We start from the raw sequence: 27,998 nt of genomic DNA, 5'->3' as shown, positions 1-27,998 counted from the left end.
TGCATTTGGACAAGTTATTTAACCTCTCTGAGCCCCCAGGTTTTTCATCACTAAAAATGAAGATAAAGTGAGGATTGAATGAAAAAACATATGGAGGTAAACAGCACAGTGTCTGGCACATAATAAGCATTAGCCAATGTCCATTCAGTGAGGGAGTGAATGTGCTTCAGAGCTACCTGCCATACCCATGGAAGACTGATCCTGAACATCCCTCTCATGCTTGTAGACACCGAAAAAGAACTGGATTGTGTATTTCTGGGGCATCTTGCTTGTCTATTTGTAATACACGATTTGCTGAGTTTCTTGAATACATCCTCCTGGAAGATTTTCTATCTGCTTTGCTTTTGGTGACACAAAAGAATTGTAATTCATTTTGTATTTGAAAGCTGACAACATGATGTGAAGGCAGCCAGAAAGAGCTTTTTTTTGTTTGTTTGTTTTTGTTTTTGTTTTAAAAATCATATTGTAAGTAAGATTCTAAGAAATCAGAGCTTGGTTTCTGTGAAGAAGTGTATTTTTCTAATGAGTCCTCTATTTGAGCTGTTTTGTGTTGAGGCTCTCTTAGGCAAGTGAGAAGAGGGAGTGTGGGAAGAAAGAGGTGAGGTTGAGCAGACAGAACAGAATGCCACTTCTGGTACTTGCCTTCATGTGTAGGGACCTTTCCCTATATGTATATTTTCTTCTTCTGCACTCCCAGTGCAGAGAAATACCCCTGCCTGGTGGATGATGACACAATGCAATTTTCTTCTCTTACTTTGTCTCCCCCCAGAGATGCATGGTTTTTCCTTTAATATATTCAAGGCAGCCTTTGCTGTGGCTGGATTGGCATTTGTAATTATACACTGTGAAACTATAACATAGAGAGTGTAACTCTTCTCCCAGATGTTAAAAAAGTTTAATGTGTTAATGTGTTCAAATACCCCCACCTATGGAGCAGGAGATCCAGTGCCTTTTGACTTCTTTCTTCTGCATGATAATCACATTCTCTTTAAAAATCACATTCTCTTTAAAAATCACATTCTCTTAAAAAAAAAAAGTGACTGTGTGCTGCTTTGTTGTGTGCTGTGCCAAAATCTGTAATGCTTAACCCCCACCCTCCTTTGTTATTTTCCAAGAGATTTGATGTTCTCAACAGCATGAATTGCACGGAAGTCTAAGAGGTTGTAATTAATATGTTCAGACCTTTCTTAGTGAAACTGGAACCAGTGAATGGTGGACATCTTACAGCATGGAGGCACAGGTGATCACCAGAGGAACTAAAAAAAAAAAAAGAAAACGATTGAGGGGTACCTGGGTGGCTCAGTTGGTTAAGTGGCCGACTTCGGCTCAGGTCATGATCTCATGGTTTGTGGGTTTGAACCCCACGTTGGGCTCTGTGCTGACAGCTCGGAGCTCGGAGCCTGGAGCCTGCTTTAGATTCTGTGTCTCCCTCTCTCTCTCTGCCCCTCCCCCACTTGTGCTCTGTCTCTCTCTCTCTCTCTCTGTCTCTTAAAAATAAATGTTAAAAGATTTTTTTTTTAAAAAAGAATCAAAAGCTCTTTACATGATAAACAATATGATATTTGATGACTGTGTGGATAGGTGATTTTACCTTGCTAAATATATATTCCATTATCATCTTCCTTAACTTGTTTGCACAAATATGAAAATAACTCAATTACAATAACTAGAATTACTCCAATTAGGCAGACCACCCATATGAAATATCAAAAGACTCTTCTCCATTGCAACAATGAGGATTTTTGCTTATTGATATGTACTTGACACCACCCTTGATCTATGGAATGGATTAACATTTTAGCATAAGAAGCTTAAATTATACACAGGGTGGGACTCTCAGAACTGAAGCTTGTTAACTACAGTGAATGTTTATTATATTTTGCATTCCTTGTCCCTATTTGTGAAAGACATCCCCTACTTTTTGTTGGGGAACCGCCCCTCATTTTTAACTCCTATGATTTAATCTTCACCTTTCCCCCACACTCCAGGGCTGGGCTCAGATTGGTTTAAGCCAATTATCGTATCACATTCCTTTGAGCATGGTGATTGGCTGGGGATGGGCAGAAGGCTCCCATTTGGTCAGTGAGCATCATATCTGAGATTCATGCTTGACCATTGTAGGGAGAGCAGTGCTTCTCCCACTGGTTGGAAAACTGTGAGGAGGTAAGGTCTAGAGCTAGGCAGCTACCTTGAGATCAGGAGGAGAGACTGAGTGAGAAAGAAATCACAGAAAGAGAAGAGCAGAGCTGATCTGAGAGACAAAGAGAACAGAGTTCTTGGGAAAGCATTTGAGCCTCTGCCTCAAGCTGACTTGAAATGTAATGCTAGCCCTAGTACTTCCTGGTTCAGAAGTCAAGACTTTTCTCTTTTCCTCAAGGAGGGTTTGATTTTCTGTTAGTGGGCAAATCAGAAGACTTCTAATCGAGTCAGACACAGAAGACTGGTTCTTACTCTTGGTATCGATGGGATCTATATTTGAATGGGCAGGCATTATCTGGGGTGTCTTGTTTGGTTCAGACTACCTGGTATTTCAAAGTCTCAATGTGTTTTCCAGTTGATCTTTTCTGTTTTTGTAAAAGTAAATTCTGGTCACCAATTACCACTGACTACCAATATTCTGCATCCTGTGTATTTTCACTCTTTAAATCTTATCCAAGCCTCAAGTAAGACAGGAAATTTCATTTCAACAGCTTCTACCATATTGTCTTTTTATCTTCTCCTTTCCATATCCAAGTTGCCCTGCCAAAATTAATAATCGGCTTTGTGATGATATTATAAATCTCCTTTAATGTTCTTCTTTATTGTAATAAATTTTAATCTCTTAGCTTCAGGATTCTTTCCTCCCCTGGGCTATTGAGATTTCCCAGGTATTTAAAATGATTCACCTGCTTGAGTAGTTTATTATCCACCACTCTATATCCCCCCCTGCCCCACCAAAGAATCATGGCTTTTTATAGAAATTACCACATTCATATTCAGGCTCTTTTTCTATTTTCATGGTTTAAATTTCTATGTAAGCTGTTTCTAGAGTTTTTCAATGTTGTAACCGTGGCATAGAAATGTAAACAATTTAAGGCCAGCCCCCACCATACACACACATGGACACACACACCTCCCTCATTCCAGTTTTCCGACTGAAAAGATAGTTTCTTACTCACCTGCTCCCCGTCTTAGCCTCTCTCCTTATGCAGGAGCCCAAATGTTGTTTTCATCATTTATCTTAGAACTCCCAATCTGTGACTGGATCAGGCAGGACCTAATAGTGTCATTTTTTCCATCTCTCTGCCTCTATGCAAATAAGGACTTAAATATGTCTAAGAAGACTATTCCTACCTGCTTTAAAGAGCCTCAAAAAAGGAATTCAAGGGGCGCTTGTGTGGCTGAGTCAGTTAAGTGTCTAACTTCAGCTCTGGTCATGATCTCACGGTTCCTGAGTTCAAGCCCTGCGTTGGGCTCTGTGCTGACAGCTCAGAGTCTGGAGCCTGCTTCGGATTCTATGTCTCCCTCTCTCTCTGTCCCTCCCCTGCTCACACTCTGTCTCTCTCTCTCTCTCTCAAAAATAAAAAATAAAGGAATTCAAATTATTTTTTGAGGATATATTTCATTGTTTTATTACTCTTTCTTTTTCTCTTGTCTCCACTAATTCCCTCTATTATTAAGAGCAATTTCCTCTCTTGATGTCTGCATCCTAAGCCTTTCTGTCCATTTCTCAGCTCTTCCATTGGCTCCACTACTTTGATCTAGTCCAGGAACGTAGGAACATCTGCAGGACACAAACTACATCTCAGTTATAGAGGACCACACCCAAACTTCCAACTTTCCGTTGAATACACCCACCAAGGTATTTCATGGGTACCTCAGACTCATTATGTGCAAGGAAGAGCTCATGGTTTTTTTGTCCTCCTTTGTTCCTTGTTCCATTTAGTGGTCCCATAATCACTAGCTAGACACCTGGGTGGTGTCATTGGCCTCTCCACTTGTTACGCTGCCCCCTGTGATGTCTGATTTGTACCAGATAGCATTATTTCCCTCAAATGCCTTTCCTATCTCTGCTTACTTTTATCTTAACTTCTCCTTGGACAGGTTCTCCAATGGCTGCTTAACTGATCTCATTGCTTCCAGCTTTTTGCTCCAACTATCTTCCATATTATTGCCATGTCAATCTGTTTAAAATACAGATCACATTGGGGAGTGGGAGGGAGGGAAGGGTAGGTGATGGTTATTGAAGAAGGCATCTTTTGGGATGAGCACTGGGTGTTGTATGGAAACCAATTTGACAATAAATTTCATATATTAAAAAAAATACAGATATATAATGTAGGTTTCCCATCAAAAGCCGTTAGTGTTTCCCTGTTGCCACAGACTAAAATAAAACTTCTTGGCCTGGCTGAAGACATTAAGAGGCTAGGCTTGATATCATATTAACCTGAGTTCAGATTCTCCTTTAGCCACTTATTGTCTGACTTGGGAAAATCTCATAGTTTTTCTAAGCCTCACTTTCTGTACTGTAGGGATAATAACTACCTTCCAGAATGGTCATAAGAATTAAACTACATGAAGTTTGTAATGCACTATCACAATGCCTGATGCCTATGCAGCACTTAGTACATGATCATTGCTATTTTTAGGAATGCCATTATTATTGTGTAGCAGTATAACATATTTGTTGTCAGCTTGGTAACCTCTAACTCTTAACAGCTGTGTTACTATGGTCAAATCACTCAACCTGTCTTTGTGTGTTTCCTTATCTGTAAAATGGGGGCAATAATCATAATGACCTCATAAAATTTTTAGAGTGCTAAATTGACTAATATCAGTGTTTGAACCACATTAAAGAACTATAAAAATGTCAGGTCTGATTCTTGTTATTCTTAAATCATGAAGTCATTTCTCAAAATCATGGAGTCATCCTTTTGTATATTTGTCTATACTGTTATGTGACAAATGTGTCTACTCCATTCTCCATTTTCTTTTATTTTTTAAGTTTATTTACTTATTTTGAGAGAGACAGAGACAACATGAGTAGGGGAGGGGGGGGGAGAGAGAGAGAGAGAGAGAGAGAGAGAGAGAGAGAGAGAGAGAGAATATCCCAAGCAGGCTCCATGCTGCCAGCTGTGGAGCCTGATGCAGGGCTTGTACTCATGAAGTGTGAGATGATTACCTGAGCTGAAACCCAGAGTCAGCTGCTTAACCCACTGAGCCACCCAGGCACCTCTCCAGTTTCCATTTTCTGTTACAGGTTCTTAGTTTCCTTTGTGCCATGGGCCCATTTGGCATCTGGTAAAGTCTGTTCACTTCTTGTCAGAACAGCATTCTAAAATGCATAATATAAAATCTATAAATTTACACAGAAAGCCAATTATATTTAAAAATAATGAACACACATTTAAAAACTTAATTTGTTAGGGTAATGTATGTGCTTTTCTAATGGACTCATAAATAAGATGTAACAGTTGGTCTAATAATTACTGTAATTTCAAGGGAGCGATGAACATAAATAATATTTCAATTATCTGTAATGTAGTAACATGCCATGAGGGTACCTATGATTTCTACTGGTGACCGAATCACAGGTCCTACCAAAACTATTATGTGTGTGGTTTACTTTAGTAAATGAAGGAATGTTAAATGTCAGAGATTGGTGAATATCAAGATGTGATTTTGTTTCCCATTTGAGTTCATGGATTTGAAGTCCTGGCATTCAAGAAGTCCTTATCCAGATCCTACACATATTGTAAAACTGAGTTCAAATGTACTTTCTCAAAGTCTTCCTTAATCCCAGCTAGTTTTGATTAACCTACAACCTGTATCCACTCATGTCACTATGTTGTTGTTTTTTTCCCAAGACCCATATTTTTATTTCCTCTCCCATGTTATTAGCTATATGCACATATTCCTCCCCATCAAAGATGTCAGACCCATGGTCAGTCTCCACACTGGTACATAGTACCTGTGACTGAGGAGGCCATGATTAGGTAGAAATGTGAGCATGTAGTAGGTAGCTATTACTTGTCTCTATTTCCCTAACTGCCCATTGCAACATAAAGTACACCATTTCTGAGAATGAAGCTCATTTCATTTTAGTGTTATTTACTGTGCCAGTTCTGCTGCCTGGGCTGACAAATCACCTCTCCAAAAGGCAGGTTCTAATCCCATATGCAGTCCCTGCTCAGTGGCAATTTATATGACAAGCTCTCTGAGTTTAGGCAAATATCCTGATATTTTAGCTCAGTTATTCTGACAACAACAATTTCTGCCTTATGGAGTGCATATGTCACCAGAGAAAATCAGCTTCCTGGGCTTCCTGCTTGTTGCAGGAACATAAATTTTCATGGTGAACTTGAAATGCAAATGATGTGCCTTGATGCTCTTTGCAAATCTTTGCTTGCACCTGGAAGCCATCTTTGCAGAACTGTGGGTAAAAGGAGAGAGAGGGGAATGAGGGAGAAACAGACGGAAAAATAGAGATAGGAGGAGATGGAGAGAAGGACGTAGGGAAGGAGAGAAGCTAGGCTTTACTTTCTGTATTGCCTGGTACCTGCTCTTAAACATACAGTAACTTTTCTTGAGTTTATTGTGTTATGATTTTAAGTAGGCAAATATTTAGTTTGAGAGTTAACAAAAATTAATATATTATAGTCATAACTTGTTTTAACATTTTTTTCTAGCACTAAATTAGAGCAAGGTTTATCAGCTTTGATACTATTAACATTTTAGGCTGGATAATTCTTTTTTTGTGGGAGGCTGGTGCATTGTAGGCCATTTAGCAGCATCTTTGGGTTATACCCAGTAGATGCCAGTAATGTACCTCCCCAAGTTACAACAAAAATAACTCCGTATATTGCCATATATCCCCTTAGGGGAAAATAGCTCTACTCTACCTCTTTCTCTAAACCAATAGAGAACCAATGATTTAGAGGATAGTGGTTTTCTGTTGTGTATCAGACTCTGCTTATTGTTTTACATACGTCTTTTTTTTTTTTTTTACATACCTCTTCTAACTTAGTCTTCCCACAGTCCCAAAAAGTACGTGCTATCATTATCCCCATAATATAGTTGAGAGGTAAGATTCAGGGAGGTAAAACATAGTGAACAAGAAGGAAAACTAACATGAAGAGATGGAAAACTAAAGCAAAAAGGAGTCACTGCATGAGGTAATCTCAGAGTAGGGAAAGGAAATCTGTGGCCCTTGTACAATTGTATCATCCATATACATAACACATATGTTTTATCCACTCTCAGCAGTCTATCCTGAGGAGCCAAAATGATTATCAAGGTGGGAATTACTAACAGAGTGAAATTGGCAAGGGAGGTAAGATTTCATTTACCAACTCTGGTTGAACTAAGTCTTCTCCAAAAATTAATTTGTGTGACTATATGCTTTTATAGGGCAGTGGTCACTTATCTCTGTATTTCTAACACATAGGGAGGGTGTTTAGCATGGACCCTAAATAAGTGTTTATACAATAAGTATATAGTACCTGAAATCTTACCACTAGTGAGTTCCGCCTTAAGATATAACATTGCCATCGTTCTTTATTCTCTTTTAAATGCATATACTTTTAAAAAATATATAGTGCCTAGGGGTGATGACTTAATAATAACACTATTATGCAACTTATGAAACTTATGTTGTGGATTCATGCAACACTAAAAATAAAACTGTAGAGATCAATATTTTCATGTGGTACTTGAGAGAGAAGAAGAAATTTTTCTAATACAAATTATGAACTAAGTTTGGATATAAAAGTAATCTTGGAAACTAAGTCTCAGTGTTCCTTTTTACTGTATCATCCATCACTTAACACTTTACAATGAGAATATTACAAGGTGTTTTCTGTTGGAAAGGAAGAACCTTGGTTAATTTAAAAGATGCAGAAGGAAGTAGAAAATGAGTGGGAAGAAGCTAGGTCAGTAGGGCAGAGGAAAAGATTATAGAGGAGACCACGGAGATCTGTGGAAATGCTTCATCAGCAGCTTCACTGGCTTCTGTTGAATTCAGTAAATGTTTTTGAAATTATTTCCTATGTTTGGAACTTTCATTTGGAATGTTTGAGAACCATATTTTTACAATTTAAAAGTCATAGATAAAAACCAGATCAGAGATAGGGTAGGATTTTGAAACTTCAGCAGCATAGGACAAAAAGAGGTGGGCTGAAAATGTACTAGGGATTTTTATTCAGAATGTCAGTCAGTTCCAGATCCTTTGTATTAAGTCCCTTATGTTGAAGCCCTAATCCCTCATGTGATCATATCTGGAGATAGGGTCTTTGGGAGGTAATTAAGATCAGATGATATTACAAGGGTGAGGTCCTAAGAAGAGAAAACAGAGAGTTTGCTCTCCCTTTATGTCCAAATCAGAGGATACAGTGAGAAGGCAGCCTCTACGATACAGGAAGAGATACCCAAACAGAATATGACCATCCAGTTACCCTGATTTCTGAGTTCCAGTCTCTAGAACTAAGAGAACATAAATTTCTGTTGTTGAAATCACTCAGTCTGTGGTATTTTGTTATAGCAGCCCAAGCTGATAAAGACAATGTTTCACCAAATAGAGAGTATCTGTAAAAGAATATTAATTATTTAAAACAAAGAACCAGGGGCACCTGGGTGGCTCAGTCGATTGAGCATCCAACTTTAGCTCAGGTCATGATATTATGGAATGTGAGTTCAAGCCCCACATCGGGCTCTGTGCTGACAGCTCAGAGCCTGGAGCCTGCTTTGGTTTCTGTGTCTCTCCATCTCTCTGCCCCTCCCATGCTCATGCTCTGTTTCTGTCTCTCAATAATGAATAAAACATTAAAAAATGTTAAAACAAAGAACCAAAGAGAAATTTGAAGTTGAATAGTATAATAACTGAAATTAAAAATTCACCAGAGGGATTCAACATCAGATTTGATCAGTAAGAAGAAAGAAGCAACGACCTTAAATATGGGTTAATTGAGATGATTCAGAATGAAAAACAGATAAAAGAATTTTAAAAATAGAGCCTAAGAGACTTGTGGGAGACTATAAAGCAACTTAACACACTCTTAATGAGAGTTCTAGAAAGAGAGGAAAGAAAGTGAAGGCATATTTGGAGAAATAATGCCTGAAGTTTGATGCAAAACATTAGTTTCCACATCAGATAAATTCAATGATTCCAAGTAGGGTAAACTCTAAGAGATAATACATAAACACATTATAAGCAAACAGTCAACCAAAAGCAGAGACAATCTTGAAAGCAGGAAGAAAGAAGAAAATTGTTATTTACAAGGATCCTCCATAAGAAGAGCTGATTTCTGATCAAAAGCCTGGAACTCATATGGCATATTCAACATGTTGAAACTAAAAGACTGTCAGTTGAGAATTCTATATCCAGTGAAACTATCTTTCAAAAATGGAGAAGTGAAGACACTGTCAGTAAGCAGAAACTGAGACAATTTGTTGTTGGCAGACCTGCCCTGTAAGAAATAATAAACAAAGTCCTTCAGGCTGAAACGAAATGATGCTACAAAGTACTAAATCTGTAGGAAGGAATAATAATAAGGACAACATAAATGCATGCTTGGTTTATAACTCCTTTTTCTCTCATTTGATTTAAAGACAACTGCATAAAGCAATACTTATAAATTGTTTTGATGGACACACAGTTCATAAAGATGTGATTTATATGACAATGACAACATAAGAGGAGGAGAAGAAATGCAGGTATACAGAAGCAAAGTTTTTGTATACTATTGAAATTAAGTTGGCATTAATCTGAGCTACAATGTTATCAACTAAATGTTAATTGTAATCTGTAAGGTAACCATTAAGAAAGTAATAAAAAATAATAAAAGAAATGGAAAAATAATTAAAATAATACACCAGAAAATGTCTGTTTAACAGAAAAAGAAAGCAAAAATGAAGTAACAGAGGAACAAGAAAGACTATAAGATATACAGAAAATAAATAGACAAATGGCAGGGCGAATTCTACTTTATCAGTAATAACATTAATTGTAAATGGATTATACACTTTAATCAGAAGGCAGAGATTGGCTGAATGAGTTAAAAAACAAATTATCCAGGAGTGCCATCACTAAGATGGCAGCCTTGGTCATTCCTACCTCAGTCCGCCTCACAAGAAAAACAACTGACAACTCTTCACAAACAAGACACCACTGAGAGACTCCTAGAATGTGTGAATGAGGCTGAAACATTCCCCTGTACCACAGAGACCAAGATGGACTGCATTAGAAAGGTAAGAGGAACAGCTACATCCTAACCACATGGTCCTTCCCTCAGGTCAGTGCAGAACCTTGCAGAAGGAATTCCTTTTTCCTCAGTGAGAAAAGAGAGCCTAGGGGAACAACTAGCACCCCTAGCATTGTGGGTTGCTTTGTGGGAGCTTCTATTCTGGACTCACCTCACAGGCAATTGTAAATATACTCAGCAGTGAAGTATCTAATGTATAAAACAAAAACTAACAGAGATAAAAGGAGAGGTAAGCACCAATACAATAGTAGTTAGGAATTTAAATACCCTACTCTCATCAGTGAATACATGCTCCAGACAGAGAATGAATATAAAGAAATGGTGGGTTTAAACAACACTATAGCCCAACTGGGCCTAACAGACATATACAGAACATTCTATCCAACAACAGTAGAACACATATTCTTCTCAAATACACATGGAACATTTTTTAGGATATAGACCATATGTTCAGCCACAAAGAAAATCTTAGCAAATTCAAGAAGTCTGAAGTTATACTATCTTCTCTGACCACAGCAGCATAACACTAGAAATGAAGAGCAAGAGGAAAACTGGAGAATTCACGAATACATGGAAATTAAACAACAGTCTCTTGAATAATCAGTGGATCAAAGAAGTTAAAAGGGAAATAAAGGTTTCTTGAAACACATAAAAATGGAAGCACAACTTACCAGAACTTATGTGATGCAGCAACAGTGTACTGTTGTAAGAGGAAATTTCATAGCAATAAACACTTACATTAAAAATCAAGAAAGAAAGAAAAGGAAAGAAAGAGAATCAAGAAAGATCTCAAATAAACAACCTAATTCTATATCTGGAGAAATAAGAAAAAGAAAAATCGAGCCCAAAGTTAGCAGAAGGAAGGAAAAAATAAAGATTAGAGAAGAAGTAAATGAAATAGAGAACAGAAAAGCTACAGAAAAGATTAACTAAACAAAAAACAGGTTATTTACAAAGATAAACAAAATTGGAAAACCCTTGGAAAACATAGAAATAAAGCTCCTTGGCATGGGTTCTTGTAATGATTTTTATTTGGAAATCACACCTGAAGTACAAGCAACCAAATAAAATATGAGTGAGCTACATCAAACTAAAAAGCTTTCTTCACTGCAGAGAAAACCATCCACAAAGTGAACAGACAACCTATGGAATGGGAAAAAATATTTTCACACCATATGTTGGATAAGGGGTTAATATCCAAAATATATAAAGAACTCCTATAACTCAATAGCAGAAACAAACAAACAATCCAGTTAAGAATGGGCAAAGGACCTGAATAGACATTTTTCCAAAGAGGTTAATGAATGCTAATTGGTACATGAGAAGATACTCAACATCACTAGTCATTAGGGAAGTAAAAATTAAAACCAACAGATCATTTCACAACTGTAAGAATGGCCATCATCAAAAGATAAGAGATGCTGGCATGGATGTGGAGAAAAGGGAACCCTTGTGTACTGTTGGTGGGATTGTCAATTGGTGCAGCAACTATGGGAAACAGTATGGAGATTCCTCAAAAAATTAAAAATAGAACCACCATATAATACAGCAATTTGACTTCTGGGAACATATCCAATGGAAACAAAAACACTATCTGAAAAGATAGCTACACTTTCATGTTCATAGCACCATTATTTATAATACCAAGACATGGAAACAACTGAGTGCCCATCAGTGGATTAGTGGATAAAGAAGCTGTGCTATGTATGTACAATGAAATATTAATCAGCCATAAAAATATGGAAATTCTCTTTGTAACAACATGATGGAATTTGATGGTATTAAGCTAAGTGAAATAAGTCAGAGAAAGACAACTCCTGTATAATCTCACTTACATGTGGAATCTAAAAAGCCCCCCAAAAACCCCAAAACAAACAAACAAACAAACAAAACCCACACCAATATTATAGCAGAAGTCAGGTTTGTGGTTACCAGAGACAGGGGGTTGAGGGGTGGGGGAATTGGATGCAGGTGGTCAAAAGATACTAACTTGTTGGGGCCCCTGGGTGGCTCAGTCGGTTGGGAAGCTGACTTCAGCTCAGGTCATGATCTTACAGCTTGTGAGTTCGAGCCCCACGTCGGGCTCTGTGCTGACAGCTCAGAGCCCGGAGACTGCTTCAGATTCTGTGTCTCCCTCTGTCTCTACCCCTCCCATGCTCATGCTCTGTCTCTCTCTAAAATAAATAAACATTAAAAAGAAGATACCAACTTGCAATTACAAGGTAAATAAATACTGATATGTAATGTACTACATGATGACTGTAGTCAACACTGCTGGAGGTTACATAAGAAAGTTGTTAAGAGTGTAAATTCTGAGTTCTTATCATAAGAATAAATTTTTTTTGTATTTTATAAAATTTTATTTTAATTCCAGTATAGTTAACATACACTATTAGTTTCAGGTGTGCAACATAGTGATTCAGCTACACCATACATCAGCTAGTGCTCATCACAAGTGTACTCCTTAATACCCATCACCTATATCATCCACCCCCTTATCTACCCACCTCTGGTAACCATCAGTTTATTATCTATAGTTAAGAGTCTGTTTCTTGGTTTGTATCTTTGTCTTTTTTCTTTTGCTCATTTGTTTTGATTCTTAAATTCCCCATATGAGTGAAATCATACGGTATTTGTTGTTCTCTGAATTATTTTGTTTATCATTATACTCTAGCTCCGTCCACATCATTGTAAATGGAAAGATTTCATTTTTTAAATGGCTGAATAATATTCCATTGTGTGTATATATATATATCACACATTCCATACACACACACACACACACACACACACACAGACAAACACACGCACACACACACGGGATGGGATGTATATATATTCATCTGTTGATGGACACCTGGGCTGCTTCCTTTTTTTCTTTTTAAAAAAATTTATGATGATGGTTGTTAAATAAACCTTTTGTAGTAATCATTTTATAATATATGGTAATCAAAGTATCATGCTGTATATGTTAAACTTACACAGTGATGTATGTCAGTTTTTTCTCAGTAAAACTGGAAAAATAATTCAACTAAATGCTGTCTAAAAAGATACACTTTATATTCAAAGACACAATCTGTTGAAAACAGAAGAATAGAAAAAGATATACCATAAAAAAGTAACCCCACAATCTGGAGTGGATCTACTAATATTAGACAAAACAGACTTTATGAAAAAGCTAGACACACAGAAGGATATTTTATAATAATAAAAGGTTAATTTCACCAAGATGATATAATAATTATAAACAGATAGAAACCCAGTAATATAGTCCCAAATACATGAACAAAAATTGATAGACTTAAAGGATAATTAACCAATTCAACATTAATAGTTGGAAACATCAATGCTCTATGTTATATAATGGCTAAAACACCTGAATAGAGGATGACTGAGGAAACAAAAGACTTACCCAGACTAAATGAACTAGACCTAACATATGTCTATAGAGTCCTTCAGTCAGTAACTACACAATATGTATTCTTAAGTGTATTGAGAACATTTTCCAAAATAGACCATATATTAGGCCATAAAACTAATCTCAATACATTTGAAAGAGTTGAAATCATACAAAGTATGATGTTCCTTGGCAACAAGGGAATGATAAAGAAAAATAAGCAACAGAAGGATATTTGGGAAATACCCAAATGTGTAGAAATTAAACACTACCTTCCTAAATAACCTGAATAACCAGTGAGTCAAAGAAGAAATGACAAAGGAAATTAGACAATACTTTAAATGAAAAAGAAAAAAAGTATACATTATTAATATCAAAATGAAAATCTTAACAAAATACCAACAAACTAAATCCAAAAACATATAAAGAGGATTATATGACAGGGTCAAGTGGGATTTATCTCACAGCTATACCAGGTTTGCCTAACATTCAAAAATCAATCAGTGTAATACATAACATTAATAGAACGAAGGGGCAAAACCCATTTGATTTAATAATAGATGCAGAAAAAACATTTCACAAAATCCAAAAATCCTTTCATGATTCAAAACACTTTGAACAAGCCTGAATAGAAGGGAATTTCCTCAACCTGATCAAGATAATCCACCAAAACCCCATAGCTAACATCACACTTAAGTGTAAAAAACTGAAGTGTCCCCCCAAGATCAGGAAAACAAGGAAGTCCACTCACATCATTTTTTTTTTCAGCATTGCATTGGAGGTCCTAACCAAGGCAATTAGGCAAGTAAAAGAAAAAGAAAGAAAGAGATACCACATGATTCATGGGGCAAAAGTACAGTCTTTTCAACAAACAGTGCTAGAACAATTGGATGTCCACATGAAAAGAATGAGGTTGGATTTCTACCTCATGCCATTAACAAAAATCTACTCAAAATGGATCCAAGACATAAAGAGCTAAAATGAAAAAACTCTCAAAAGGAAACAAGTATAAATTAATATTTGTGACTCCTAATATTTGGCAAATATAACACCAAAAGCAAAAGAAACAAAAGAGAAAAAAAATAGATAAATTGGACTCCATTAAAATTTACTTATTTATTCTTCAAAGGATATGATCAAGAGAGTATAAAGACATCCCATGGGGAGAAAATATTTGCAAATTATATATCTTTTGAGGGACTATACGCAGAATAAAGAATTCCTCCACCTCAAAAATTAAAAGACAAAAGCCCAATTAAAAATTGGGGAAAATACTTGGATAGATACTTCTCCAAAGTAGTCAATAATCACATGAAAGACACTCAACATCATTAATCAGTATATTTCCTACTAAAATTTCAAAGGGATACCACTTCACATGCGCTAAGAAGGTTATGATAAAGAAGACAATAATATCAAGTGTTATGATGTGGAGAAATTGGAACCATCCTAATTGTTGCTGGAAAGTGGCACAGCCACTTTAGAAATCAGTTTGGCAGTCCCATTAAGCTATCATTTGACCCAGGTATTCCACTCCTTGGTATATCCCTAAGAGAAATGAAACTATGCCCACATGAAACTTGTACATGAAAGTTCATAGCAACATTATTCCTAATAGTCTAAACCTGGAAATGACCCCAGTGCCTGATAATTAATGGATAATGAAAATGTGCTGTACCATTAAAAAGCTATAAAAATAATGAAGTACTGATACAATCTATAAAAATAATGAAGTACTGATACAATCAAACCTCATGGTAAGTGAAAGTAACTAAACAAAAAAGGCCACATATTTGATTCCATCTATATGAAGTGTCCAGAATGGACAAATCCAAGGACACAGTAAATTCAGTAGTGGATTCCTGGGCTTTAGGATAAGGAAGGATGGAGAGTGATTGCTAATTGGTATGAAATTTCTTTTTGAGGTGGTTATAAGGTTCTGGATTTAGTGGTGATGATCATACAACATCATGAATGTACTAAATGAATTGTACATTTTAAAGGTGTGAATTTTATGGTTTGTGAATTATGTGAATTATCAAAAAGTATGATAAAAACCCATATTCAAGTTAACCCCACTTCCCCCAGGAAGAATAAATGCGATTGTGTTTAATAAGATGAGGAAGAGCATTCTCACATTTTCACAAAGGAACATGTTTGGGCACTGAGCCATCATACAGATGTACCACTCAGATCTACTTCAAGCTAAGGACATAGTACAATTGATGCCAGACACAGGGCAATACAATGGATTCCAAAACAAGGTATTTCCCTCACACTCCTGGTGATTCAATTCTAAATGATTTAGTAACTATCATCATAGCCATTGGTTTTATAATAGATATAATCACCCCAAGAAAATCTAGAGCTGTACTATCCAATACAGTAGTCATGAGCCACATGTGTCCATTCACATTAAAATTTTAAAATTAAATACAATTACAATTCAGTTCCCTGGTTGCACCAGCACATTTCAGATGCTCAGTAGCACTGCTGGCTACTATATTGGACAACATAGAACAGTCCCATCATTGCAGAAAGCTCCACTGGACATTACTGGTTTTGAGAGAGAGAGAAGTAGAGTACAGAAGGGAGGGAAGGAGAACAGTAAAGGGGTATAAAAAAAACCTTCTAAATTTTTAAATTTTGTGAATTCAAAAACTTCCTAAAAGTTATCCAACAATCTTGGGGTGCCTGGGTGGCTCAGTTGGTTGAGTGTTGACTCTTGATTTTGACTCAGGTCATGATCCCAGGATTGTGGGTTCAAGCCCTGTGTCCACACTCAGCACAGAGTCTGCTTGAGATATTCTCTCTCTCTCTCTCTCTCTCTCTCTCTCTCTCTCTCTCTCTCTGTCTCTCCCCCCCTCCCCTCCCCTCCCTCCCTCCCTCCCTTCCCTCCCTGCCTCCCTCTGCCCTTCTCCCTGGCTCATGCACACAAACACTCTTATAAAATAAATAAAATAAAATAAGTAAAATAAAATAAAATAAAATAAAATAAAATAAAATAAAATAAAATAAAATAATAGTTAGTCAGTCTTAACTGAGTGCCTATCTACTATGAGCCATTCTAGACAATAAGGATTGATTAATTGCTTCCTTGATTTATTAAATATTTATGAGTATCAACTATTGCATAAAACTGTGTTAGGGACATGGTGTAAAATAACCAAAATGGCATATCATCTCTTCTTAAGCAGCTTACATTCCAATGGACGAGATAGCCCTTAAGAATGACACAAGCAAATATAAAATTATAAATGTGATAATCACTCTGATGGAGAGGTGTCTGGACCAGTGAGAGCATATGGGGTGTGCTTGACCTCTGTGGAGCATCTTTTTTTAAGGAATGGGGCATCTGAGACGGGTTTTGAATGAATAGATTAAAGAAAAAGAGAAGATTTTCATATTACTCAGTGATCAAAAAGAATGAAATCTTGCCATCTGCAGGAAGAGATTCTTAAATACAGAGAACAAACTGAGGGTTGCTAGAGGGGTTTTGTGTGGGGAATGAGCTAAATGGGTGATGGGCATTAAGGAGGGCACTTGGGATGAGCACTGGGTGTTGTATGTAAGTGATGCATCACTAAATTCTTCTCCTGAAACTATTATTACACTATATGTTAACGAACTTGGATTTTAAACATATATATAGAATCTCAGTCTCTACTCCAGACAGACTGTATTAAAATCTCTATTTAACAAGATCCTTGGGTGATTAGTAGGCATAAAGTTTGAGATACATAGTTTATACCATGAATCCACAAACCATGGATTGCAGTCCAGATTGTCCCACTACCTGTGTTTATACAGAGTTTTATTGCACCACTGTTTTGCCTGTTCACTTACTAAGCACCTGTGGCTGCCTTCTTGCTGCAGGGATGGAATGGAGACATTGCCATAGAGATTGTCTGGCAAAGCTGAAAATGTTTACTATCTGGCCCTTTATGCAGAAGTTTTCTGACCCCTAGTTTATATTGTGCTATACCTCAAAGACAGCAGTAAGGATTTAGCACTTATTCTAAGAGCAGAGAAAGCCTGTGAAGACTTCACTTTTGGAAGGATTGCTTTGGCTGCAGAGATAAAAGGCATACAGACAGAACTTGCTCCAGGGGAGGTTAGGGCCCATTGGCAACCCGCTTTTGTCTCCCAGATTGGTTGTTGACTCCTGTCATGAGGAAGATGACTATATTATCACCTCATTCTTTGTTGTTGTTAACTCCTTAGGTGCCTGGCAGTGTGCTATTTAGCTAGTTTTTGATGCTATTTAATGATTCAGTAAATAGCTTGACCTGATGATAGTTAATGCTTACCATCCTAAGGAACTTATTTTGTGGACACCTGAAAAATCAAAATAGCAGGATGCCTGATGTACTTTGAATAGTTTCCTTGACAGCTTAGCTCTATTTTTGATGTGGAACCTAGGCTAGTACATTAGAAGGCAAGCCCTTAGCTACCTTGTGAGTTTGAAGAGAGCAGGGAAGACGGGAATCTGATTCCAGTTTCCAGTATGGACAGGACTGCAGGAAGAAGCCTCTCTGAGCTTCAGATTCTCCTCCCATGATATGAAAAAGCAGGGATTATTTATATTTAAGGTTCCCCAAATCTTGAGCATAGTTTTGTCGTTAGAGTTGCACAAGGTGACAAAAAGGAGACACTAGCCAAGTCTCTGGCTTATCTGACTCAACTGCCTGTGTATTTTGTGTACATGGCATTGTTCACACATCATACACAAAGTACAGTTGAGGAGAATATAGGGAAAAAAGACAACTCTACAGTCACAAAAGAGGTTTTTGAATTGTGCATTATTTTAGACTTTAAATACTTCTCCCTTTCATGTATACAGATAATTGAACATTACCAGCTTATTCACAATAAGACCAAACTTTTCTACCAATTAACCATAATTGTGTAGAGGTTGGCCTTACTGGCTGATTGGCTTCTTTTCATGTCCTGAGCTGGCAGTATTTGAATAAGTTGAATATTCAGTGAAGGGATGTTAGATGTTTATAAACTCACCATGACAAATGGACATGCCATCACATCTACAATACAACCAAAAGAAAGTGTTTTGAGAAAGTGTTGGGTAATGGTTTCTGGAAGAGGTTATAACTTGGTCTATAAAAGGAAGGAACAGCTTTAAGGATAATAAATTACTTTGAGCACAGATAGGTTTTTAGCAGTGTTGGCATCTCCTGGGCAATATGCCTGCTTCAGAAGTGTTGTTTCAATGCATAAAAAGGCAGTTTGCAAGTTAAGCAGACTGTCTAATGGATAGTACTAAAGTAAGGAGGAATATTGTGAAGTCAACTTTATAATATTTTGTGGGTGTCATTTCTTGGCATTACCTCCCATCAATTGACATGGATGGCATTCAATTAAAACATTATTTCATCAAGTCATATTATATCAGGTGCTGTGGAAAATGTAGTAGCAGTGCCAGCTTCATGGGCATGTGCCTTATGCATCCATGCACCACCTCACACTTAAAGCACCGGTGTTTGGTTTAAATGCTCTCATGTTTCCATCTGGAAACTTTTAGTACATTTTAGACCAGGGATCCTGCACTTTTGTTTTCACAAGGCACTGCAAATTAGGCAGCTTGTTCTGTATAGAAGATGGTGGAATCTGTTTCTTGCCTCAAGTTGCTTCCAACATTGTGTCTTAGAATCATGTTGAGACAGTAATGTAAGAAGTTGATTAATTTTTCTGAGCTTTGGTTTCTTCCCTTCGTGTATAAAAATACTGCCAGGGATGTGGTCTAAGGGAAGAAACAGAGGAATTAAACTATTAAGGTGATTTTCCCAAAGTAAGCAGTCACGTCAGAAGATTCAGACTTACTCTCCTGAGTTTCAGTCCACTGAGATGGGACTTCATGAGCAAGGCTTCCTGCTGAGTTCAAAATAGGATTCAGCCACAGACTAGTGGCATCACATCTCTAGTTGCTAGGAAACTCAAGAACATCTGGATGCATTGAAAAGGTGCCCTGGGGGAAGGAGATCAGGACAAGGCTGTGACAGAAAGATTCATCAAAAATGGGAACCAACGTGATCAGACAAAGCAAAGGTCAGGTCCTCAAAAACGGTATTAAAAACTCCTGGGACCATATCCATTTTGTAATTCAGAATTTTTCTTCTTTTGAAAGGTAACATGATGCATATTTCATTGTGTAAAATCTCCCCAGCATGTCTGGGCAGAGCTTTATAATCAAGTGTGTTAATTTTTCTGCAGTGAAATATAGAATTGTTCATGCCAAGTAAGAAAATTTAAAGACTATGAATAGTTTTATGTCAGATTACATCAGGCTTTGCTGCCGAATGTAATCATGTCAGGTTTTACCACAAACTCTTGGTTTTCAGAGAGTTTGGATTTCAGAATTGTGGGTAAAGAATCATAGACCTTTATCAAACAAGATTTAGGGAAATAGGTCATTAGAATTTAGGAGAGAAGGGACGGGTCAGGTATCTCTCAAGCCAGGCTAGGTCTAGTGTCTTTCTCCAATGGCTTGTCCAAAAGCCTCAGATTTCCTTCCCATGATAGACGGATCACAAACCTTATGCTGAAGTAAATGAAGACCTGTAATAAAAAGCTATTGGCATCACTTGTCAGCTTTTCTCCTCTTTTTCTGTTGCTTCTACTTGGCAGCTTCTGGAACGCATGGTCTCTCTGGTCATATTTTTGTGGTGGAAAATGGCATTTTCAGAACTGGCCGTCCCTAGGATTCATCTGTCATTTTCCCTCTGTGTTTCTTCTATGGCATTTGGCACAGGTGGCTCACTCGTCACCACTGAGATAGGTTTAAAACTCCTTGGCCAAATAGCCAGCCTCTTCATTAGCGTGCTTCTGGTCCCCATACCAAATAAAGCCAATGAAATGGGCTGACATTTATCTGGTGTTTTCCCCAGGAAAATAGAAATAAGCCCCATCCAGGTTTAATATTCGTCTCTTCATTTATGTTCTGCTTTGCTTGGACCATAAAATCAACCCAGTAGAAGCTGTCAGAGATTAAGCAAAACTAATCCCATCCTTTTTCGTTCTGTGAGGTAAATGGTTCTCAAAAGTATAATCCCTGGACCAGTAGCAACAGCATCACCTGGGAAGCTGTTAAAAATGTAAATTCTCAGGCTGCATCCCAGACTTACTGAATCAGAAACTCTGGGGATGGGGCCTCATGATCGATAATTCTGATGTTAGCAAAAGTTTGAGAATGTTATACTAGATAAATGACTTTCTCTTTCATGTGTACAGAACTCCAGTTTTGTTTAAGAAGTGTTACCAGGTAAAAATTCTCACTACCCAAGTCTCATAGAGCTCAAATTGCCATGGGATTCACTTCTTATCAATGAGATATAACTGGATGGTTGCAACATTTACACAGGGTTGGATAAATAAAACAACTCATAAGTGTGTGTGTGTGTGTGTGTGTGTGTGTGTGTGTGTAACACAGAAATAGAGATCCTGTGTGTAAATGCAGATCATATATATATATATATATATACACACACACACACACACACACACACGTATATATAAATTCTAGACACATAAATATTATCTCTGTATAAATATATCTATGTATCATATATAGAGATATATATATATATTTAAAGATATACATGTATATCTCAATAAATGTACATATACATACATATGTATCTTGAATGATGACGTAAGATACAATATAGCAGGAGACAGAAATCATGGGTAAACATCAGGGAAGTTGGAGATACCTAGGCATAGATTCTCAGTCTCAGAGGAGGTACTTCCTTACCAGATAATAAACTATCAAGATACATGTGAGATAGCTTGTTCTCAGGGAAGCCAAGGCACAAGTTTACTGAGTTTTTTTATACCCTACTGGTCAAATAACATAAACTAGGCTATAAAACCAGGTAAATCAGCTGTAGCCTATCAATCTACATGTTTGCAGTAAACAGTATAGAGAAGCTGGTATAGCATGCCTTCTGGGGAGTTTTGGACTTTAAACATAATATTATAAACCACTAGCCAGTGCATTTTATCCCTTTCTTGCCCAAAGGTCAGTACCATGCTTCCTGGCATGGTCCCAGGCATCCCTGAGGTAAGAATAGAATTATTACAGATTCCGTACAAATTAACTCTCTCCTTACACAGTGGACTTTCTAGAAATAATAATATTTTTCCTGATATAAGGAGATGAATTTAACTGGCATACCTCATGTTCCCTTGTCCTTTTTTTCTTCCTAAAATGCAAACACAATATCTGGAGTAGAGCAGTCATTCTGAGACCATGAGGACGGAGTCTACACTAAGGAAGGCTAAAGAGTAAGATTCAGTGAGTCTGGATCCCCATGACATTTCTGAGACTCTTTCTAGACTTACTAATCAGGAAAGGTGGACCCTTAGTCATTTTAGCCACTGTATCTTGAGGTTTTGTTACTACAGATAAAAGCTATCCTCAAGGAAATTGAGGTATAAGAAGCAACATGTAACATTGATCTTTCTTGCTATATGAACATGGCCACTCTCGTTCTCCTAGCAACCCTATGGTGCCAAGATTGTATATATCCATTTAGTAGATATGGAGATAGGGGTTCCAAGAGATGAATTACCCAAAGTCTCATGGTAAACGTCAAGCCAGAGTTAACTCTTTTTTTTTTTCAACGTTTTTTTATTTATTTTGGGACAGAGAGAGACAGAGCATGAACGGGGGAGGGGCAGAGAGAGAGAGGGAGACACAGAATCGGAAACAGGCTCCAGGCTCCGAGCCATCAGCCCAGAGCCTGACGCGGGGCTCGAACTCACGGACCGCGAGATCGTGACCTGGCTGAAGTCGGACGCTTAACCGACTGCGCCACCCAGGCGCCCCTAAGCCAGAGTTAACTCTTAAGACACACTTCTATATGGCTAAAGTAGTGACAAATATAAGTTTTGAGGGACCTGAAAGTTATAAAATTTCAAGATCCTCTTGGAAGCTTGCTGGTAAAATGAAGGAACTTACATCCTTTCAACCTCTATTGTTAAGAATAATCATTTTATAACATGTATAATTCTTAGTTTAAAATTTGATATACCAGTGACCAAGATTTAAGATACTTTTTGGAAATCTCAAAGCTATTTTATTTTTGCATGGCCACTCCTGGCTTTAATGCAAGCAAACAGATGGTTACTGTATCACCCTCTCTTTATACATTGGCTAAATTCTCTTTGTTTTGTGGATACTAGTAGGTGTTAGACTTTAACTGGTGATGAGGGGGTGTGTTGCTGAGCTGACATATTTTTAGAGTATAATAGTGATTAGGAATTCCTCAAGTCACCCTGCCTAGAAATAAACCTTAGCTCAATGATTTCCCAGGACTATGAACATATATCTGTCTTATCTAGAAAATTAAGATGAACATAGTACTTATCTTGGAAAAATTACATAAAAAGTTATGAAAGTAGCCCATGTCAAGAACTTGCTTACCAGGAACTTGGTACATAGTATTCAATAGAGATTAATGGTGTTTATCATCACCTCTGATGCTGTTGTTTACTACCTATGTGATTCTAGGAAAGTAACTCTTTAGACCTCAGTTTTCTCATCTATATAATAATTGCATAGGTTAAATTGTTTTCATGGTATCTGGCTTAGAAATAGAAATTTTAGGGGCACCTGGGTGGCTCAGTCGGTTGAGCATCTAACTTCAGCTCAGGTCATGATCTCCCGGTTTGTGAGTTTGAGCCCCACATCAAGCTCTGTGCTGACAGCTCAGAGCCTGGAGCCTGCTTCCAATTCTGTGTCTCCCTCTCTCTGTCCCTCTCCCCCTCACGCTCTGTCTCTTTCTCTCAAAAATAAACGTTAAAAAAGAGAAGAAATGGAAATTTTATATTCTGCACATGCCTGCATATATTGTAATCCTGAGGTTACAGACTGTGTCTGTTTTGTTAATATCTATTTACTTAGTCTGTAGTATAACGCCTGGCACACAGCAGCCATCCAGTAAATATTTGTTGAATGAATGAATGCAAATATTTAGCTTCTTAAGAATTAGACTCTATGGCTTATCCATGCAAAAAACTGCACAACTGAACTTGTAAGCAAACATTTCTCTGATGAATGTGACTCTGGTAAAGGAGAACACTTAATCCTGTTATGCTGGAGACTGGAAAGGTGGTGTGGTTTCACTTCTGTGCTCTTCACTTGCAGCATGATCTAAATCCTACCAGTTTTCATCAGGAATCCAAGTTCAAAGTCTTAGGGATTGTGGGGAAAAACAGTATCAATAGCTATTACGCTTCCGTTTTACCTTTGTATTTGATAACAAATAGCCTCGTGAGTTTGGGACAATGTCAAACTGTTGTACATTTACTCCTGGTCGCTATTGGCTTTAATTCCAACTCCAACTTTTCTTACAATTTGATTTTAGATATGGGCTTTTGCTGATCTACTCTTTTATCCTACAAATGGTCATGATTAATCCAGCTGATCTAGTTGGCTAGGCTGGCAGTCTCTTCCTCCTTCCATGTTGTAGATGATGTGGCTTTTACTAAAGATGGTGACTTTTAAGGGAAAAGAGACCAATTTATAGGTGAGAGTGGTAAGTGGTAAAATTACCCTTAAAACCTTAAAGCTGGTCCTCAGGTCTGCTTGCCATATCTGAAATATTCCATCAGCCTGTTTACAGAGCAGTTCTAAGACAGAAGGCAAAGACAAGAAAATGATTTGTCCCCACTTGACATCCATGATCACTAGACCACAATGACTATGAAGGAGTGTCTAAATTGCCAGTCGTGTAATGTGTGGAAGGCTTTTTATCTTTGAGAAGCAGATAGCCAAAACTCATCAATAAAAATCCACAGTCAATTTTATTTTCCCTCTGAGGAAAATAATTGACATCATCATCATAAGCCCCAGAGAGGCCTTGTTGTATCAAGGACAAACAGCCAGGTATCCGGAGCAGGTCACAAAAGTAATACCACCCACCTACAGAGATCAAGCAGGATGCCTAGTTCCCCATTTCATCTCTGGAAAGAAGACCATGAAAGTAATGAGGTGGAAACAGATCCATATGACATTCTCCTCCCACACTCACCACCACCTGCCCTTGTCTGGATCTCCACCAGAAACAAATTTCCATTTGTCTTTACACTTATTTAATTAACATTTTAAACATGAATTTGATCATGCATCCTCCTGCTTCAAACCTTCAGTAATTTCCCACTCCCTTAACATCCTTAACATAAAATATAAGCTTCTTCCCATGGGCTTCATGCATGGGTAACCCAGAGTCTAATTCTTAAGAAGCTACGTATTTGCAAGTATTCACTCATTCAACAAAAATTTGTTCAATGGCTGCTGTGTGAGAGGCATTATGTTATGGACTGGGTGAATAAATATGAACAACACGATGTTGATGTCTAAAGAGTCAAAAATTAATCTTTCTTTTCTTGCCATATTGAGAGCTAGACATTGAGAAGTCAGCGCTTTGGGTATGGGCTTATTGTGTGATTATTTACTGTGAACCCCAGATTACTATAAAAGTTTCTACTGAAGACAGTGCTACAGGAACACAGCCCACCTCTTCTCACCTAGGAGGCTGCCCCTGTTCAAGGTACAGTTTGAAGGTGTAGAGCAGAATGTGTCATCCTAAGAGAAAGGGTGGATAGGTCCAGTTAAGTTCCTGTTCTTTATCTCAAATTTCTCAGTGGGGAGGAATGAGTGGGATGGGGTGTGTGAGAGATGTCCACATGGAAGGACATCAACAATGGGAGATCTATCTTTCTCAACAATATAGGGTCATGGAAACAAAAAACAGATGTGTTCAATATTTGAGTGAAACCAGCAGGGTCCAAAATTGCCTTGTTTGTTTCAACTTAAACACATTTTAAGTCAGGGAATCTTTACCTCCCTGAATTTCCTTCTTATTGGAGTAAATGTCCCTCCTTGGATGGACAAATGTCCATCACTTGAAGACAGTCCATTTTTTTTCAGCTGATGTATTTTGTTTTTTTCCCTTCTAATAATAGAAAATAATGCTTTGGTTATTAGGTTGAACTATATGAAATTGATTTTATTCAACCATTTTTGACACACTCCAAAATGGAAATTTCATATAATTTGTTCTAATAAACTTACTCATAACATGTTTCAGAATGTAAGAAAAAGAATGAGAATGAATGTTTACATACTGATCAATTAATCAATGCTACTATATTATAGATATAAATAATATTAAGTACGCTATGGAAAATCCATGGAATGGAATCAAACCTGAAAGGTCAGGTTTGGGCCTTTTGAATACTCTGCTTGATTAGGGACTTTTTTTGTTGCAAATGACAGGGGTCCATGTGGGGGAAGAAAGACAGTGTATCACTAGGAGATGGGGCTTTCAAGGAGCCCAGGGTCTTTGGGGACAGGAGACATGGTATATTTACCTGTGGTTGCCCATCAGTATTTGTCTCCAGGCTTCCACTGGCTTTGTTTACAAGCACAGGGAGGAAAGAAAGAAAAGAAGAATTTGAGGCAGTTGGTCATCCCTGTAGTCCCCTGGAGGTCCCCAAGACCCTTTCATGGAGTCTGAAAGTTCAAACTATTTTCATAGTAATGCCAAGATGCCATATGTTTTTTCCACTGATACTGCCAATTCAAAAATAATGCTGCTTTAGTACAAACCAAGGCAGTAGGATTAAATCATATGAGGAGTCTTTGTATTCTTCAAACATGTATTTACAGTATTAAAAAAATGCTACAAAAGGCCATATTTCATGCTTTCTTATTGCAGATACCATATGTTTTCACTCTTAGGTGGATCCTGAGAAACTTGACAGAAGACCATGGGGGAGGGGAAGGGGGAAAAAAGTTAGAGAGGTAGGGAGGCAAACCATAAGGACTCTTAAAGACTGAGAATAAACTGAGGGTTGATGGGGAATGGGAGGGAGGGGAAAGTGGGTGATGGGCATTGAGGAGGGCACCTGTTGGGATGAGCACTGGGTGTTGTATGGAAACGAATTTGACAATAAATTTCATATTAAAAAAATGCTAGTTTCACTTAGGACTGTCCTTGATGAGGCAGCAACATTATTAATTTAATTAATTATTCTGTGTGAAGAAATAATAAGCACACATGAAATATTTCTGTTGCAAGCCAAGTATGATATAATGGTCATCTTGAGGAAACGTGGTTCAGCAGTTGTTTGAGCTGTGAGTAGAACTATCTGCTTTTTTCATTGAACAGCATTTTTACTTGAGAGACCAACTAACTGATATGCTATTGGTATTTGGCATTTGGCAGACATTTTCTGTAAAATGAATGAACTGAGCATGCCATTTCAAGAAAAACAGCTGCCATCACTAGTTGCCAATGGCAAATTTGAGGGTCCATGCCACTATTTCGAATGTCAGAAAAATGTATAGTTGCCAACCTGAGTTTCACAGCTTTTCAGTGGTGAAAGCCTTTTTTTTTCATTTTTCATAGAAATATGTTATGAATGTAATTAGTTTATTGTTATTTAAGATAGATTAATAAATATTCTCTATATTTTTCAATTTTAATTTTAAGCATGGTAAATATTGAAAGATACAACTCTCATAAACACATGCTGTGGGGTCTTCAATAGATTTTAAGTACATAAGGTATTGAGACCAAAAGAGGCTGAGAATGATTTGTGAGAGGTAGTTTTTTTAAATATTTTTTTTCCTTTAAATAAACACTAAAACTCATGCTGTTTGCTAACCAACTTTCTCCCATTATTTTTGAATTTCTTTTGCAGTGGTCTGTTGCTGTGTGTGTGTGTGTGTGTGTGTGTGTGTGTGTGTGTGTGTGTATGTTTCTTTTCATTATGATGATTTAGGCCCGGAAAATTTCTTTTCTTGGTTAGATTAATGGCAGAGCTTCTCAAGACAAAACAGTGTCTATTGTCCTGGGACATTTTTAATATTCCCTGTCTTATAGTGCCTAAAATAGGTTCCTTCTTTTTGCTAGTTTAATTGTATGTTTTCAGTGATTCAGCCCATAAGATTATAAAATGGAAAATAATATTATAAACTTATATTCATTGAGGAAGTCAGAAAGAATAAATGAAAAAAAAAAGCATTGTCAATGAAAATAGACCCTGCATACTTAGATTAACGAGTACAAATGCTAGAGATCATTCTGTTTTTGGAATGTCTTAGATGTGTCCATTTCCCCCAAAATATCTATTCTGTGTTCTGCCGGTTACTGATGTTGCTGTGATTACTGTTGACAAGTGTGGCTGTACACAGATTAATGACAGGATGATTTCTTTTACGGAAGACATACCTAAGCCCACACCCATGAGGGAATTCACTTGCATGGGCTCACACACTGACATGCTCAGCACGTCTCTATGGATGACTATTAAATTCTACTCTCTAAATGATATTA

The 27,998-nt window shown here is 37.4% G+C and overlaps 1 long non-coding RNA gene across 1 annotated transcript in view; it reads left to right on the top strand.

The window, feature by feature from the left end:
• Window positions 1–27,998, top strand: part of LOC109496972 — a 703,487-nt gene that overhangs the window by 184,540 nt on the left and 490,949 nt on the right. The window lies entirely within an intron of this gene.

This window comes from Felis catus, chromosome A2 (assembly GCF_018350175.1).
Source record: "Felis catus isolate Fca126 chromosome A2, F.catus_Fca126_mat1.0, whole genome shotgun sequence".
Taxonomy (NCBI): domain Eukaryota; kingdom Metazoa; phylum Chordata; class Mammalia; order Carnivora; family Felidae; genus Felis; species Felis catus.
The sequence above is the reverse complement of the archived record's forward strand: the minus strand, read 5'-3'. Positions and strand labels throughout refer to the sequence as shown.